This window comes from Mustela nigripes, chromosome 2, assembly GCF_022355385.1.
Source record: "Mustela nigripes isolate SB6536 chromosome 2, MUSNIG.SB6536, whole genome shotgun sequence".
In the NCBI taxonomy this organism is placed as follows: Eukaryota; Metazoa; Chordata; class Mammalia; order Carnivora; family Mustelidae; genus Mustela; species Mustela nigripes.
Genome location: NC_081558.1, coordinates 125075221 through 125092510, shown reverse-complemented (window position 1 = coordinate 125092510; position 17290 = coordinate 125075221). Strand labels below are relative to the sequence as shown.

At 42.0% G+C, this 17290-nt stretch overlaps 1 protein-coding gene across 2 annotated transcripts in view; it reads right to left on the bottom strand.

Annotated features, from left to right (window-relative positions):
• Positions 1–3480, bottom strand: part of SLC7A14 (solute carrier family 7 member 14) — a 116043-nt gene extending 112563 nt beyond the window's left edge. Inside the window, exon 1 of one of the 2 annotated variants that reach the window (XM_059391561.1) lies at positions 3154–3480. The gene's annotated coding sequence lies outside the window, so the exon portion shown is untranslated. The remainder of the gene's footprint in view (positions 1–3153) is intronic. The other variant, XM_059391560.1, reaches the window with a different exon arrangement.
• Positions 3481–17290: the final 13810 nt, after the last annotated feature.

Genomic DNA, 17290 nt, shown 5'->3' with positions numbered 1-17290 from the left:
GCAAGAAGAAATACATAGAACATCAGATTTGCTGCATGTTAGAGTGGACTAGAACTGTAGGACCACCTCTAACGAAATTATCTACTTGACAGAATTGTGAAGATTCAATGAAATTATTTATGAAAGGACCTAGGATAGTGCCTCACATTTCATTGATATTAGCACTTCTAATGATCATTTAATTCGGCCTGGATCTTTTTAAGGCCTCTTCCAAGTACCTGTGAGAACATAGGAAAATGCTTAGGATAATTTATTTGAAAAATTATTTTGGGGGAATAGACCATAGAAGAGGAAGTACAGGCAACACGAAGGCAAGTAGAGAAATGTCATAGCCACATCCCCATTTTCAAATTACTACCATAAGGAGAACTGTTGCTGAAGAAGGTGGGTCAGGTATGTTGGGTCAGACAGCAATGAAACAGTGAGATCAGAGGGAAGAATAGGAAGAAAATGTAGGTAACACAAGTGTTTGTATTTTAGGTATTTGTATCTGTGGCTTTTATTGAATGTACTTTACTGATGCTAATGTTCTTGTCAAAAATAACCAAAGAAAGAAGCAGGGAAAAATATTCGAGTCACCACGAGGGTAGTGAAAAGGACACTGACCTTGGAATCGAGTTATTGGGATTCCAATTCTAACTTCTCAATCATGAGACTTAGACTAATCATCATCTTTTGGTCCCCAAATTCCCCTTCTTGGAAAACAATGATCTGCATGATGCTGAATGATCTTTACGGTTATTCCAGCCCTAAAACTCAAGAGCATAATTCTAAATATTAAACCACTTGTGGGTTCTAGTCTTCCAGATCCCATGAAGCTTTGCTGCTCTATCAGGAAAGCCTATTGTTTTAGTCCTCTAACTTGTTTCTGTAATCCTAAATATCAAGTTGTGTGAAGAGTGGTATCTCAATCAGCATGCACAAAAGCAGTTGGTATGGTGGGAGTGAGTGACAGTGGGTGGGTGAACAGATTAAAGAGGAATGGGTTGGAAGAGAGTAGCATGTGTGCAAAAGAAAGTAGACCTTCCTCTTTTGGCATTCTTTTGCTAATTCTCCAATAACAGCAATCCAAAGCCAAATGCCAAAATGAGGGCATGAAAATTGCTTGGAGTTTGGAGTTAAGCAGACCTGAATTTGAATCCAAGCTCTAGATTCAAGACATCTAACTTCATTTTTCTTATCCTTGTGATATTTACAGTTAGCAGCTATTACGAAGATTGAATGAGGTAATATTACCCAGCAGATAGTAGATGTTCAGTAAATATTTTAACTTGGCCTCCCCAAATTGGTTCAATTCTTTCTCATTTACCCATAATATAAAAGACTAACCAAAGCAACAGCCATGCAGGGCTGCTTAGAGATCTATATCTAGAGGATGTAAACAATCTGGGGAGGGGAGGGAAGGAAGGGTACTAAAGAGAGAAAAAAAACCATAGCCAGGAATAGATAGCCCAGGCTCGCCATTAATAAAGTGAAGCCTCACAGTTCTCTGGTTCCTGAAAGCCACAAAAGTGTTCATCAGAATAACAACCTAACTGCTTTTCCAACACTTTGCCAGTAGGAAGATTCACCGCACAGACAGAAGACATAGAAAGCGGAGCCACCCATCCTTTTCCGACCTGAAGTTAGCAAATACGGATTCTGGAGTGACACCCACTCCCTGCTCCTCGACCCAAGTCCGGAGTACCTCCTTCCAAGAGGAGTCCGGGGGAAGGCACAGAACCGCGGAACGCAGAGCACCTATACCTGTCTCTCCAGTTTGCTTATTCCATCTGATCCTCCTTACATGGTTCTAACGCAGTTTCTGCCTGCGGGAAGTGCTGGGAAGCGGTGAGCCGCCAGTTCTCCCGCGCTATTAGCTCCCGGCCTCGCCGAACTTTCAGCACCGCGGACAGCGCCCACCCCTGCTGTCCACTCGCTCTCAGGCCCACGCTCCAGCCTGGTGCTGCTTTGCTGCCTAGGATGTTCTTCAGGACCCCTTACCCAGGGGGATAGGCGGGTTTACACTCTGTGGTCCTTGGCCAACTCCTTCCAGGGGCTGGCCCCATCACTCCGAAGATTCCATCTGTTCCCCCTCCCAAGTTTTTCCTCTGAATTTGTATCCAGTTCAAGACTCTCAGTTCAGGCAGGACTCTGAATGGAGTCTCGCACAGACAGCGCGGTGAGGAGTGCCAGGAGCAGAGGAGAGAGCCCTGCTGTTCTAGTTTTCCTTCTGTCTTTCCTCTGTTTTCCCTTTGCTTCTAGTCATTTGGCGACTTCTATCTTACTTTTCTATCACAATCTAAAATACACGTGTGGGGGGGTGACTCTCGAGAGGGAAGAAGGTTGGGGGCTCCATCACGCGTGGCCACACTGCCTTACTCTAGTCCTCTGGATTTGTAAGAAACGGATGTATTTGGGATGGGGGAAGAAAGGAAGCTCAGACGGGGTGAATAAGTGCGGGCGAGAATCCTCTCCCCGGGGCTGCTCTCTCTGGCCAGAGATCTTCCCTGGACATTTCTCCCATCACGTCCTTCTCGCTGCCCCGCCACGTATCACCACTCTCTGGGGACAGATACCCCTTGTGGAGGGGACCAGCCTAGGCTGGGTATCAGGCTCAGCTGGAGTCCTTTTGAAGAGTTTTGCTCCCAGGTAAAAGGACATACGTTGTCCCCGCCCTCCCCTCGGGCTACGGCCGGAAAAACGTCCCTTCCTTTCCGTGGGCTCAGTCCGAGGCCCATAACCTAGCTGCGGGAGCTGGGTGTATGACAAGGCAGGGAGAAAAGGACAGGCCCGGCATCTGTGGAGACCCAGGCGACCCGGACACTGCTCGAAGCTCCCTCCTCTGTGTCACGCCGGCCGCGCCTGGGCTGCATTTGCCCCAACCCCGCCTCCCCTGAATCGGAACCTGGCGTCCCCAGACCCCGCACACTGTCCAGACCCCATTCCTGGCCAGATACAGAGAGACCCCAACCCAGCTCCTTCCTTCTTCCAAAGGACCCCTTCCCGGAGGGCGCCCTCAGCCTCCGCGCCATGTTCCTGTTTCCCCCCTCCCTCTGGCTCCTGCTCCCTCGTTCATTCAACAAGAAGCGACCATCCTATTAGTGGGGGTCTAATTTGGGTGCAGGGTTTGTGGAGGGGAACAGACTGCGGCGAAGGGTTACGTTAACTCACCAGAGGGCTGGAGGCGATTAACAGGCTGCGGGGACTGGTGGCTAGTCGTCTGCACTTACAGCGCCAGAGTCTGTCTCTCCCACTGTGATGCGGAGTGGCGGTGGCAAAGGAAGGCAGGAGGTAGCCGCTGCTGCTGAACAGCTCCTCAATTATTCAGTTCGACCCCCTCCTCACCTCCCTCCAAGCAGCCTGTCAGTCTTCTCTCCAGCTCGCCTGTCTCCGCCTTCCTGGAGTCACGTGGGCGGCCCATTACATTATTGAGCTGAGGCCTCTCTCCAGACGCCCCCGCCTCCCAGTGCGCACACACGCACACGCGCGCGGGAGCGCGCGTACACACACACACACACACACACACACACACACACACACACCCAGCTTTATGTCACTCTCAACTCCTCTGTGGTCTACTGAGCCTCCGGGTGCCGTTTCCGGTATCTCAGGCTGTCCTAAGGCTTAGGGGGCCCCTTGCCTGTTCCCTGCCCTGAGAAAGCAGGGCCAGGCAGAAGTCTGCAGTGTCAGTGAATTGAGAAGGCATCCTCCAGCAGCTCCACCTTTGCTGGACTTGGCGCTGAACTACGCAGGTTCTCCAGACCTGCTTCCTACCCTCTGAAAGCTTCCCTCCTCCTTTGCTGAGCCTTGCTGCTCTTAAATTTATTCCACTTCCCCAGCATTACTGGAGAGAAGGGATGGGAGAGATTGATTTCATCTCTCTTCCTAAAAAAAGATAAGACCCTCCTCCTTCTCCAAAACTCGAGTAGGTCAAATTCATCTTTGGGTTCTCAGCATCTTATGAATGGAAAGACTGTGGGTTTGAGATTTGAAGACCCACCAGGAATTCTAGTCTGTGTGAGCTTGGGTTACTTAACTCGCATGCTTTCTTCTCTCATCTGTAAAATGATCACCTCACAGGACTGTTATGAGAATTCTAAACGATGATTTTCTTGAAATTGCCTAGCACAGTCCTGGACACATACTTGTAACTCAATAAATGAGAGTTCTTCCCTTGCCTCTATTAAAATAAATTTTAGAAAACAACACTGTGATTTGTGCCAGCAGAATGCAAGTATTTTCTATGAAATTGGGATGGGCATCTGTGAGGTTAGCTAGAGAGATAACCAGTCTGAAATGGGGCAGGAGAGACACAGACTTATATTTTTCATTGGTTCCATTATAGTAAGTATCCCAGAACTATGTTACGACTCAAAAGGATGAGGATTACATTGTACTAATCCAGGCATGTTTGGTCTCATCAGAGAAAGAATTATTTAACATGCACTGAGTAGACTGATATAGATGGGAACTACCCACATGAATTCTTGCATCTTTGGTCCAAGCCCTCAAAAATACATGGATACTGATGAAATGTAACTCTCTACCCTTGGAAATAAATTCACTGGACTTGTGTTTCAGAAGAATACTGGCTGACTGATACCCTCTCCCTAGGATAGAGCAGTTCAAATCTACCTTTAGTTTGCGGATTTTAGTTTAGAGGCTCTGGTTCTCCCCAGAAAACTGACTGAATGATGCCAGGACAGTCTTGGTTAATACACCTAGCTCAAGCTCATTACTATCTTGGATCCAGATCTGAAGTCTTGAGACATCCCTAAAGATTATGAGAGTCTTGCAGGGTATGTCAGACCTCCTGGGATACCCAAGAAGCTCTGAAATATTAAAGGAAAGTCATAGAGTTAAATAATCAGAATTTTAGAGTCTTGGTGCATGTTCTGCCTGTTACTTATTGTATGGTCTTTGGCAAATCACTCAAGCTTTCAGAGTGTCACCTTTAAAATGAGAATAGAGGGGTTCCTTGGTGACCCAGTTGGTTAAACATCTGCTCAGGTCACCATCTTCAGGTCCTGGGGTGGAGCCCTGCATAAGGCTCCCTACTCAGCAGACAGTCTGCTTCTCTTTCTCTCCCACTGTCCCTCCCTGTTCATTCTTTCTCTCTCTCAAATAAAGAAATAAAATCTTTCAAAAAAATGGGATTAGAATGTTTATCTGCCTTCTCTGTGAGATAGTTGTAATACTAAAATGGGATAATGTGTAAGAAGACACACTGTAAAAGGTAAAAAAGGTAAACAAATGCAAGCTGTTAATATTATGGACTGAATATGGATGGAAAAAACCCTGAATTTGTCTAGATGCATTATAGGCATGATGGGAAGATAGGGTTTGTCATAAGATGGGCACCTATTAAGATGTGAATGTATTTCTGTAAATCTGTGTGTGTGTATGCAACTCAGGGGCTGTGGTGTTTTGAGCATTGTGCTTTTTCCTTTTCACTCTTCTGTGATGGATTGCTGGATTAAATCTCATTTTCCCCCCCTGGCCTTTCATTTTTAAAACACCACCAGCCACAGTCACAGGGGTTTTGAGTACTTAATATCTGAGATAAGTTAGTGCTTGTATTTCAGGACAGTAGAGTTGAGATTTTTCTGTCTTTGCTAGGTAAAATTGATTTGCGTCAGAAATTCAAAATGGGTTTGATTTCAAAATAAAAAATATTCAGCATCCAGGAGCTATTTCCAGTTATTCATCAACACCTAAATGGTGATATGAATCTCCAATCCACTGCCAATAAATCCAATGAAATCCTCACACAAACCAGAAACCTCTGAGGAAGCTCCCCTACCTTTAAACAGACTTTAGTCCAGTTATCTGGTTTATTTCCTTTTAATATTCCTTAGAAAGTATCAATCTAGGCCTCTTTAAATTTAGAGAGAGCAAAAGACTGGAAGGTGCCTACTCATGCTTCTAAACATATCATTTAAAAATATTGTCCAGGCTAGGTAAAATGCAGCCTCTGACTCCTACCCACTTCTGTGTTGTCACGACAAAACATGAGAAATGGAAGAGTAAGTATGAAATAATTTGCCAGAAAAATGGTGCTTTTATAAGCAGTTACTCTGATGAGTATACATTTTAGAGAATTTTGAATAGTTTCACCAGAAATTTCTCTGGCACTCTGAATAATTTTTTTTTGAACCAGTTTTGAATACTCAAATCAACTTTACCCAGCTAAGGGCAGAAAAAGGAGGTTGGGGGAACAGATGTTGGATTGGTTGCAATAGAAAGGTTATACCTTAACAATGATTTCTTGATAAAATTTCCCTTGGGTCCTACTCCTTTACTTATAAGCTCTTATCTTTTGCCTCTTGGCTGTTGCCTTCATAAGCCAGTGGAGATACTTTTCAGCTGTTGGCAGAGCATAAATGAGCCAACAAATAGAAAGGCAGTAGATAAAAATGTGTAGAGTCACACATAGTAGGAGAACTTGATACATATCTCAGTTCTAGGGTTCAGCAATGACACTACAGAGTGACTGCTAACTAGACCTTGAAAGTATACATCCTTGCTTATTTATTCCAGTTGGAATATGGGAGGGTTGAATCATTTATTCAACATGTTCTAGACACTTGAGATATGGCCACAAACGATACAGAGATGACTCCTGCTCTCCTTTAGCTTACAATCTAAGGGAGAGAGTCAGACTCTAAGCAAGAAAACAAAGAAGTAGAGATAAGCACCATGATAAAAGCAAAATGGAGTGTTATAAACAGGAGTAAAGGGGCACCGCTGTATTGAATGGTGGGGAACTGACAAAGGAAAATGCAGGGGTCCAGACATGAAAGTGATTACTCTGCAAGAAAGGGGTAATACCCTTTTATATAAGGGCTTTTTGCCAAAATTCTGTGTCATTAGCAGGGTAATCATGAAAATCCTTCATGATAGACCTGTTTGGGTGGATTATGGTTAGGCTCTGAAGGAATTGGCTAGATGCCTTAAGAACAATTCACTGGTTTTTGTCTCATGACTTATGATAATGAGTACCTGATTCTTTCTTCTGGAAGGGTTCCAAGTCCATCAATGCTACTGGCATTTTCCTCTGAGCAAATTTAGAAGCTGAGAAATCAAAAGCACCACAACAGCCTGGTCAGAGGCTAGTCCAAACCCATCCAAAGGGAGAGGTATTTCTGGGTAGTCGGAGGAGAAGAGAAGAGCCCAGTATGTCATAGGCACACGATAAAGGTATATTGGATAAATAACCTTCTGCTAGGTTTCTACCAATTGGACTGGGAGTTTGTAAGTCAATTATCTATGAGTAATTATACTCTGGGTATCTAAATTCTAAGAGGAAGAAGGGGGATTCTGTCCTAAGCATGTTCATTTCATTCTTCCCAAATTTACAATGACATACATCACTTTTTCCACTCCCAACCATGTGGAGTGAATAAAGTCCTCTAATGATGAAGCTGTGGAGAGGAGTTAGGAGAGTCAAAACAATGGAGTTTCCTGACATGGGGGAAACATTAGAGCAAACACTTCTTTCCATTTGTTATGTTTTCCTTAAATGCATTCACTTTTCTACTTAAATTAATTTATTTTGAAGAGGTTTCTATTACTACTTTAAATAGAAAGCTGGTATCAGTTGCCATAAATACAAGATAACCACTTAAATAAACACAATGAAAATAAAACAATGCTATTATAGTCAAGCTAAATACTGTTGCCTGGCTAGAAACCTGAGGCTTTTTTTCTCCTTATTAAAGAAGGAAATTAGCAACTGTAGAGAAGTATTAAAGACATATTGACATCAAACTGAGACTTTCTCCATGAAGGAATCAGAAAGATTGAAAAATAAATGGAACATGAATAACTTCTCGCTCTGTGATTATACGCCATTTAGTGTTGAGTCCTAGTACCATCTAAATCAGCATTTCTCCTAACTTTATTTATTTATGTATGTATTTATTTAGAGAGCCGAAGCACACAGACACTCAAAATGGGGAGGCACAGAGGGAGAGGGGAGAAAATCTTAAGCAGACTCTACACTCCGGGTACAGAGTCCCCTTGGGCTCAGAGTCCCCAGGGGTGAGAGGGAGGTGTGTGATCTCTCCACCAGAGATCATGTACTGAGCCAAAATAAGAGTCAGAGGCTTAACTGACGGAGCTACCCAGGTGCCCCTATATTTCTCCTAACTTTGATGTGCATAGGAATTATGTGGGGATTTTGTTAAAAATGTAGAATTGGACTTATTATCCTTGGGTCTACCCAAGACTTCCATTTCTTTTCTTACAAACTCCCAGTCCAATTGGTAGAACCCTAGCAGCAGGTTATTTATTTTTATTTTTAAAAAGACTTATTTATTTGTAAGAAAGAGAGAGAGAGAGCGCGCACAAGCAAGGGGAGCAGCAAGCATGGAAGAAGCAGACTCCCCGCTAAGCTGGGAGCCCCATGCAGGACTTGATCCCAGGATCCTGGGATCATGACCTGAGCCAAAGACAGAGGCTTAACTAATTGAGCCACCCAGATGTCCCAGGACTTGCATTTCTAATACAATTTCAACTAGGAATACAACTAGTTGTAAAATACAACTAATAATACAACTAGGAATGCTAGTGTTGTTGGTTCTTCTACCACTCTTTGAGTAGCAAGGACCTAAAGTACCAGTGGTGTTATGTGTCTCATGTTTGGGGATATGCTAACTCTTAGCTTACAGACAAGAAAGTGAGGACTTGGAGTTTATGAGTAACCTAAGGTCCTATAGTTGGTAGATAAGGCAGGACTAAAACTCACTTCATGGGCTTCCTGCCTCTTAGCCTAGTGCTTTTTCCTGAAAGACTTGTAAAGTCCCTGACTTGATACTCAGGAAAAAAAATAAAAAAACAAAAACCCACGTTTTTCAACGGGCAGTGACAGGAAAGCCAATTTGAATTGCTGTATTCTGTAGGTGATGCTGTGGTAGCAAACATGCCCAAACTGGAAGTAGCCTAAAATTAGTTTACTTATTGTTGACATTCTGTTTCCACTGTGGGTCACCATGGGCTCTGTTCCAGTTGTCACTCTATGCCATTTTATGTTGCCCCATTCCAACCGACATGTGATACTTCAGAGTTCACAGGACCAAAGCTGGAGGACCTTGTACCAGCAACTGAATGCCCTGGCTCAGAAGTGATGCACATCCTCATTGCCCACAACCCATTGGCTAGAACCCACCTGCAATTACAAGGAGTGGCTGGAGAGGAATAATACTTCCATCTGCCTGGAATGAGAGTAGAATCAGAAACAGTGAACATTCACAGTCTCTACCAAATAATATAGTTTTCCTATCACTAACAATCCATGATTCTCTCATGTCAATCTTTTGATTGTGATGAGATCTCTTCTTCTCATGATCTCCCCAAGCTAACAGGGCTACCATTAGTCCATTTCTCTCCCGGGTCCTTCTGTATCACATAGAAAGAAAAGAAAGTTTAATTGTAGAGAATGTAGGATGCCAGAAAACTTCAGTGATAGCAGGGGCATCAAAAGAAAGAGGTCAGTCAGGGAAAGAAGTTATGGTGTAAGAGGGGGAACGGCCAGAGAAAAAGAGAAAGGAAAGGAAATGAAATGATCATTTCTATAGGGCTTGGAAAATTTTAGACCCTTTATTAGGACATTTACGGATTTTGTCCTCAAAAAATTCCCATCAAGCTGTTATTAGCCTGTTTTACACTCAAGGAAACAGAGGCCCAGAGGGTTTATATAACTTATCAAGGTCAACACAGAGAGTAAATTAGAATCAATGCCAGGCTGTAAACCTAGAATGTCTCCCAGGAAGTCTAAGAAAGTCACTCTTACAGAACAAGGCAAGATTGGTCCTGGAGAATAGATTACTTGGTCACAGTGACATTCGAATTCCTGAGACTTGGCACTGTTGCAGTAGGCCATTTGCAGACATACAGCTGAAACATCCTGATGTCATTGTAGTTACTATGTGGGATTATACAGTCCTCCCCAGAGGCCAAACTTCTTCTGAGGGGAGAGCACTAAGTGGGCTGGGGTGGGGGATGTAATAGTTAGGGCTAGCATGGATATTGGGAAGTCTTTCTCTTTCTTTCTTTTTAAAGATTTTATTTACTTATTTATTTGACAGAGAGAGACACAGTGAGAGAGGGACCAGAAATAGGGGGAGTGGGAGAGGGAGAAGCAGGCTTCCCACAGAGCAAGGATCCCAATGCAGGGCTCCATCCCAAGACCCTGGAATCATGACCCGAGCCAAAGGCAGATGCTTAAAGACTGAACCACCCAGGCACCGCTTGAGGGGTCTTTCTCTGGAGCCTGAGAATGATGTGGTCTAGAACTGTCCCATGTGCTGCTGAGGTCATCATGGGAAGGAACAGGGACATGGGAGTCAGAGCCGTTGTTACAGAGGTGGCATTTGGCATGTGGCAAATCATTGAAGTTCTCTGAGGTTCAGTATTCCAATATGTAAAAAGGGGTCATAATACCCAACTTCAGAGTTATGATGAAGAATGAAAATAATATATATAAACTGCCCACTGCATACAGTTGCTCAACATCAATGGCTATTGTTAATGTTATTAGTAAAAAGAAGATGAATGTGAAAGAGACTGAAGAGACTCAACCTCCAATTATTTGAGTAGGTTTAACTATGGCAGTTTCCTGTTCTGAGTCTTCATCTGTTCTTCAGAAAAATGAGGGCATGGGAGCAGATTTCTTCTTCTTCTGAGAGTTCTCCCATAGACTCAAGTCAATGAACCTGGAGTCATGGAGTTCTCCTGTGGAAAGCTAGGGAATAGTCCAGGTGACCAGTCACACCTAGTGCAGCAATGAGAAGGGGAAAAGTTCGTGCTGAATGAAGGAGTCCCTGGGCCCATCGTCAGAGTTCCTGAGCCCCAGACAGCAATAAACTGCTGCGATTTTATTGCTATTGCCATCAACCAATGACCCATTACAACAGGCAATGTAAAAATGATTATGGATCAAGGGGCGCTCTTTTTAGCCAACTTTGCATGTAGAAAGTCACATTATTAACAGAGACAGCAGCCTCAGCAGCAGATTTGAATACAAAACAATCAATAAACACCAGAGAGAAATACAGGAAGAAGAATGAAGCTCACACTAATGGGTTTGTAAGCTTGCTCCAGTCTCTGCAACCCTTGCTATTGCCACCATGCATAGGATGCATTTTATCAGTAGTGGGTCAAGAATGTCCACAGCACATTCCTTTCATGAAATGGGCAGGCAGACTACTATGCTCTGAGTAAACATCCATCGTGTAAAACAGTGATTATTTTATTGTCAGCCTTTTAAAGATATGTATTCACCTGCTATGTAAGAGCTTTCTCCTGTTTAATTCAATGACTTTTAGAAAATGAGAATATTTTATTCCATTTTCTCATTCCTTAAAGCTCTTAAGAAGACCAAAGACTCTGTAAAGCATTCAAGCACAGTAGATGAAAGCTATGAGATAATTTAGAAAAGGCAATGAAGCTCCAGTCTTCATCTCCTCCAGGTCCTAGTGGAGGAAAGCCTAAGTCAATGACCACAGATACCTGTTTTCAGAATCCCCAGGGAGGGAGAATTTATAGCCTGGCTGCCCCACTCCTTCTCCTTCAACAAAATGTTATAGTATTCAGTTATCCTTTCATTAAGGCTTTCTATGTCCATCATATCAGGTATAGGGGTGCCTATAAGTTGATTCAAGCAAGAGTCAGTATGTTCAAGTGCTTGGAGGACTTCAGCCCTCTGTCTTCAGATTGGGTGAACCCCCTAGGCACTGGCCCTTCATTCTGTGTTCAGATCCGTTTGGGACACCTTCTCCATGTGGCTTGGGGGAACTACTGATGAACTTTCAGATCCTGAAATATGACTTAGCCCTTGGACCAAGTCTTTTTTATTTTTATTTTTTGACTGAATTCTTTTAGAACAATTTTAGATTTACAACAAAATTGAGAAGGAAATACAGAGATTCCCCTTATAACCTCTGCCCCTACATATGCATAGCCTTCCTCACTCACCAGAGTGGTACTTTTTCTTTTTTTAATCAAGGATGAAGCTACACTACATATCATTATCACCTAAAGTCCATAGTTTACCATGGGATTCACTCCTGGTATACATTCTGTGGATTTGGATAAATGTATGATGACATATATCCATCACTGTAATAGCATACAGAGTATTTTTACAGCTCTAAAAATTTTCTGTGCTCTATTCATCTCTTTTTGGGACCAAGTCTTGAACCAGACTCAAATTCACTGCTTTCTAGGTTCTGACCCTACAGGCCTCCCTTTTAATGATCTAGCCAAGCCTTGTATTATTGTATAGGAGATATACTGAATTGTTCCTTGTTTTGATCTATGTTTATATATCCATGTTCAATAGAGGCTTGAATCTCTATTGAAATGGTGAGAAATAAGGTTTGCTTCCTTTACCCCTACCTTGTCCTGATAAGTAATTGCAAAGGTTTCTTTCATCCAGGATGTTTGTTTTTAGTCTTGGTCTTTTCTTCTTATTCCTTCGAATCTCCACCTTCTGCTATGAAGACATGGTGATGAAGATGATGATGATGGCAGTGCAGTAACATTATTGATACCTTTCCTCCCATTCGCCAGTACTCCAAGCCCCCTACCCAGGCTGAACCAGCTGCTGTCCTTTTCACTATGTTTAGTCTTGAAAACATTTGTACCAATTAATGTATCATCAGAAGAGGTTCTTTAAGCTATTGTGGGAACTGAGACAAAATTAATCCCATCTTATAAAAGCTTAAAGATTGTAATTGTTTTGTCCAGAACAGTTGCTGATATTGGCTGGTTTAACCAGCAAGTGCCCATCTCTTCTGAATTCTGTAAGCAGCTTAATATCCCAAATTCTTTGCTCTGTATTAAACTTGGGCCAATGTCACACATGCCAGTGTTTTGGCTGGTGTGAAATTCTCATAAAACAAGAGAAAAATGGTCAACATGAAAGAGAGGTCAAGAAAGGCACATGACCTCTGGGATTTGAGACAGGTATGTGTCTAGTTAAGGGAATAGCACTAGGATTGTGAGAATCATATCCTTTCCCTGTGTTGGGTAAGTGAATTACAAGATAAAGAAACCCTAAATTTTATGTATTGTGTTTATGTTGGGAGTAAAATAATCTTCAGTGATATGAGATATGGAAATGACTGCTATGACCTGAAGCCTTCTCTGAGAAGACGTGGGCTGGTTTAACGCAGTTATTGGAAGAGATGTTTATTTGGGGAAAATGGGAAGATACAAGTAAAAATGCATCTTTTGGGGTGATTTCAGCCTGGTTGAGAAAACTAGAAGATTTTTAAAAATGAAAGGGATACCTGGGTGGCTCAGTTGTTTAAGCGTCTATCTTTGGCTCAGGTCATGATCCCGGGGTCCTAGGATTGTGCCCCTGAGTCAGGCACCCTGTTTCCTGCTCAGCATGGAGTCCCCTTCTCCCTCAGCGTCCCCCCTATCCCCTGCTCATGCTCATGCTCTCTCTCTCTCTCTCAGATAATTAAATAAAAATCTTTAAAAAAAGTTATAAAGGCTAACACATATTGGGTGCTGACTTGATGGGATTTGAGAAAGACAGATGTCATTTGGGACTAACATGGGCCTTTGTGATAAAAGAAAATGAGGAAAACCAGAATTCCTAAAATTGAATTGCTTAGTAGAACTGAGATTTTTTTTAATTTTATTTTATTTTTATTTTATTTTTTTAAAATTTATTTATTTGAGAGAGAGACAGTGAGAGAGAACATGAGCGAGGAGAAGGTCAGAGGGAGAAGCAGACTCCCCATAGAGCTGGGAGCCCGATGTGGGACTCGATCCCGGGATTCCAGGATCATGACCTGAGCCGAAGGCAGTCGTCCAACCAACTGAGCCACCCAGGCGCCCCGAGATTTTTTTTAAATATAGACCCTCGAATGACATATGTGAATGAAGAGTAGGTAGAAGTGAGGGTCAGTTGGTATCCAGCAATTTAGTTCACCTTGCTGTGATCTGAAATAGAGTGAGCAGTAAGGAGAAGGTGGCTGTGATTTGGCCTCTGCAATCTTTCTTGTAAATGGTTTTCTAAATGGAAGGCTCAAGTAACTGAAAATTTTGGGACTAAAGATACAGCCAGGTTCAGGTGCTGAAAGACCATCACAAAGTGTTTGTCTGCTTGTTTCTGAGTTAGCTTCTGCCTCAGCCAAGCTCTCCTCTAAGGTGGCAAATGACCACCACTGGCCTCAGGCTCACTTATTCTTTTCTTTCTTTCTTTTCTTTTCTTTTTTTTTTTTTTTTTTGTAAAAAGGCTAACAACTCCAGTGGAAGGAAAGTATCTATTTTTTTTTTTAAGATTTTATTTATTTATTTAAGAGAGAGAGAGAATGAGAGAGAGCGAGCATGAGAGGGGAAGGTCAGAGGAAGAAGCAGACCCCCTGCAGAGCAGGGATCCCAATGCTGAACTCCATCCAAGGACTCCAGATCATGACTTGAGCTGAAGGCAGTTGCTCAGGTGCCCTGAGAGTAACTATTTTTAATAGTTCCAGCACAAGTCCCAGGGCTGATTCTCATTGGACTGACTGATGTCATTTGCCTATTCCTTTACTAATCAGTAAATTCAGGGAAGGAGAATGTGCTAATTGGCTGATTTATGCCCAGTGCCCACTATAGTTCTAGGAGAAGAGATTAGAACCATATAAACCACATGGGCTTGGAGTGGGGAAAAGACAGTTATCAGGAGAAAGTAAAGATTATAGGTAGGTGAGAACACTGGAGAATTTTCCACACTTTATTGCCTATAGAAGCCTTTTTTTCTTGAGATTACTATTCAGTAGAACATACTTGGGTAAATGCAGTCTCAAGTGATCTGATCCCTAAAAAATGTCTCATAACAATCATGGTCTTATGCCTAGAAATTCTTAACTGACCCCATTAAAGTTGTCTGTAAATAAAGGTGACAAATGCTTTGCGTGGTTTTTATACCCCTGGGGCCGGCCGTATTGACAGTGATAGTTGTGATTAAATTTCTTCTTAAAAGAACCACTCTGCATTTGTTCAGTACTGTACATTTTATCAAATTTTACCCCCACATACCATCTCATTAACGCTTAGATGTTATTAAATGTAATTAATTACTCAATGACCACAGCTACCAGACATCAGTCTTCTTGTTATTAGTTGTCAAAATATCACACCCAATTCCCAGCTCCCTTTAACTCTACCTGTCACCTTGCGGGACTCAAAAACTCTTAATGAAGATGTTAGGTATGCTAATTAACCTTGCCTTAGTGAAAATATCTTTCATTTTAGTGCCTTAAGAAATTAGCAGAAGAAAAGGCTGCTCGGAGGGAGAAGACTGGCAAACAGCACCCACTTTTCAATCTGAAAAGTGACAGAAGGCAATGGTCCAGGCCCCAAGGTATTTAGGTTTAAGAGCAGTGGCATTGACATGGCCTAGTTGGAGTTGTCACTGAGCTTGGGGCAATTCATTTTTAACCAAGAATGTATAAATGTATTTGAATGAGTGGGGATGAATGAGTGAGGATGTATTTGGTTGTAAGTAAAGGAAAGTCCAACTCAAATTGACTTAAAAATAAAGGGAATTTATTGACTCATATAACCTTATGTCTGCCTTAGGGTCTTAGGACAAGAATGGACGACTGGATAGATAGAGGTATAGGTAGATAGATAGATAATATGTAGGGTAGAGTTCAGCATTTGTTTGACTCAGTGGCTTACCACAGTCATCAAAAAGAGCTTAACATGGCATTAAAAAAGCTTTACATCTGCTCCATATGCCATCAAGAAGGGGAGAGCATGTCTTTCTATCCCATGAGACCCTAGAAAATATACTCTCCCGTTTCATTGGCCTGGAATAGATCATATACCTCTTCCTGATCAAAAGCTCTAACCAGATATTTGGATTATGCCAATCGATATTCTGTCCCTGCAGTCAGACATGGGGTTCACTTACTCTGAATCATATGTGGGCTGAGTGAACTGGGTTGTTATCAAGGAATGAGAGTCAGATATAGGAGATGAAACTTCAAACAAAACCCATTAGGGTAGGATTATATTATTGTATACTCTCCCCCTACGCAATCTTTCTTACCTTTGAGATATTATCTATTTATCTTCATTCTACAAAGCATTTCAAGCTGACGTGGGCCATCTATAGGAAGGGGTTGAAGATAACAGAGAGAGAATAGGATTTGGAATTCATTGATGCCACATCCCACCTCTGTGACCTTGGGCAAGTCCCATATCTTATATCTGAAATTCGGTCTCTCTCATTGGTTAAATGAGAATAATATTTACCCTATTTACCTTACAAGGTTGTTGTGATCAAAGAAAAGATTACAAATTTAGTAGCATTTTCTAGTTTACAATGCAAATGAAAGTTGTTAATTTTTTTACGGCTGTCGTCATTTAATGAGGAATAGAGATTTCAGAGCAATCACTCAGCAGCATATTTGCTTTGGAAAATGTTCTATCCTAAACCTCCAGTTGCCGAAAAAAGCAGCAGCAGTGGCTTTTAGATATATGGTGCTGAGCACGGAAACAATGACTTTGGAATAGCTGGAGAAAGACCAGATGGATGCCTCTATGATCAAATGAGTTATTTTTAGAAACACGTTCAGTATCCTAGGACAGTGTCATGTGGGGAGAAATTATGCTCTGCAGTGTAAAGTACTGTACCAGTTATTCCCCCTTAGAATATCCAGAGGTAAAAAACATGAATTTTGGAACAGATAGACACAGTATTGTGGTATAACCAGGAACAATCATTAACCTCTTCAATCCTTAGGTTTCTCATATGACAAAGGAGATAATGACACTGGCCTCATTATATTTGAGAGACGTTATGTAAGTTGGTGACTATATAGTGCCAAATGGTGCCTCGCACATAGTAGCTGCTTACTAAGTGGTAATTCCTCAGGCTGTCTGTAACTGGTAAATTTACAAGTAGGTAATAATGGGAGGACCTTGCCTCTGAAGCTTTTTTGTTAAACCTCAGAAGCCCATAAGTATTTTGGATAAAATTCCTTATATACTTCATCCTAAAAAATGATTAGGAGATGACATTAAGACATTTAAAAATGTGATCTCCACACATCTTAAAGTGTCTTAGCATTCTTGGCTTAATGTTTCCAAGTTGATTTCTTACCAAACCCCTTACCAGAGGGATTTGGGTATAAAATACAGATAGCCATCCATTAATTATCAATATGTCAATTTATAGATCTACTTCTCACCTTTTGAAATTTGGAAAATCAATTTTCATCTTTACATACTGGAAATTTCATGCTGATCAGTATACATGTGAATTAATAGTTCAGTGTTGGTCAATATTTGTAATTGT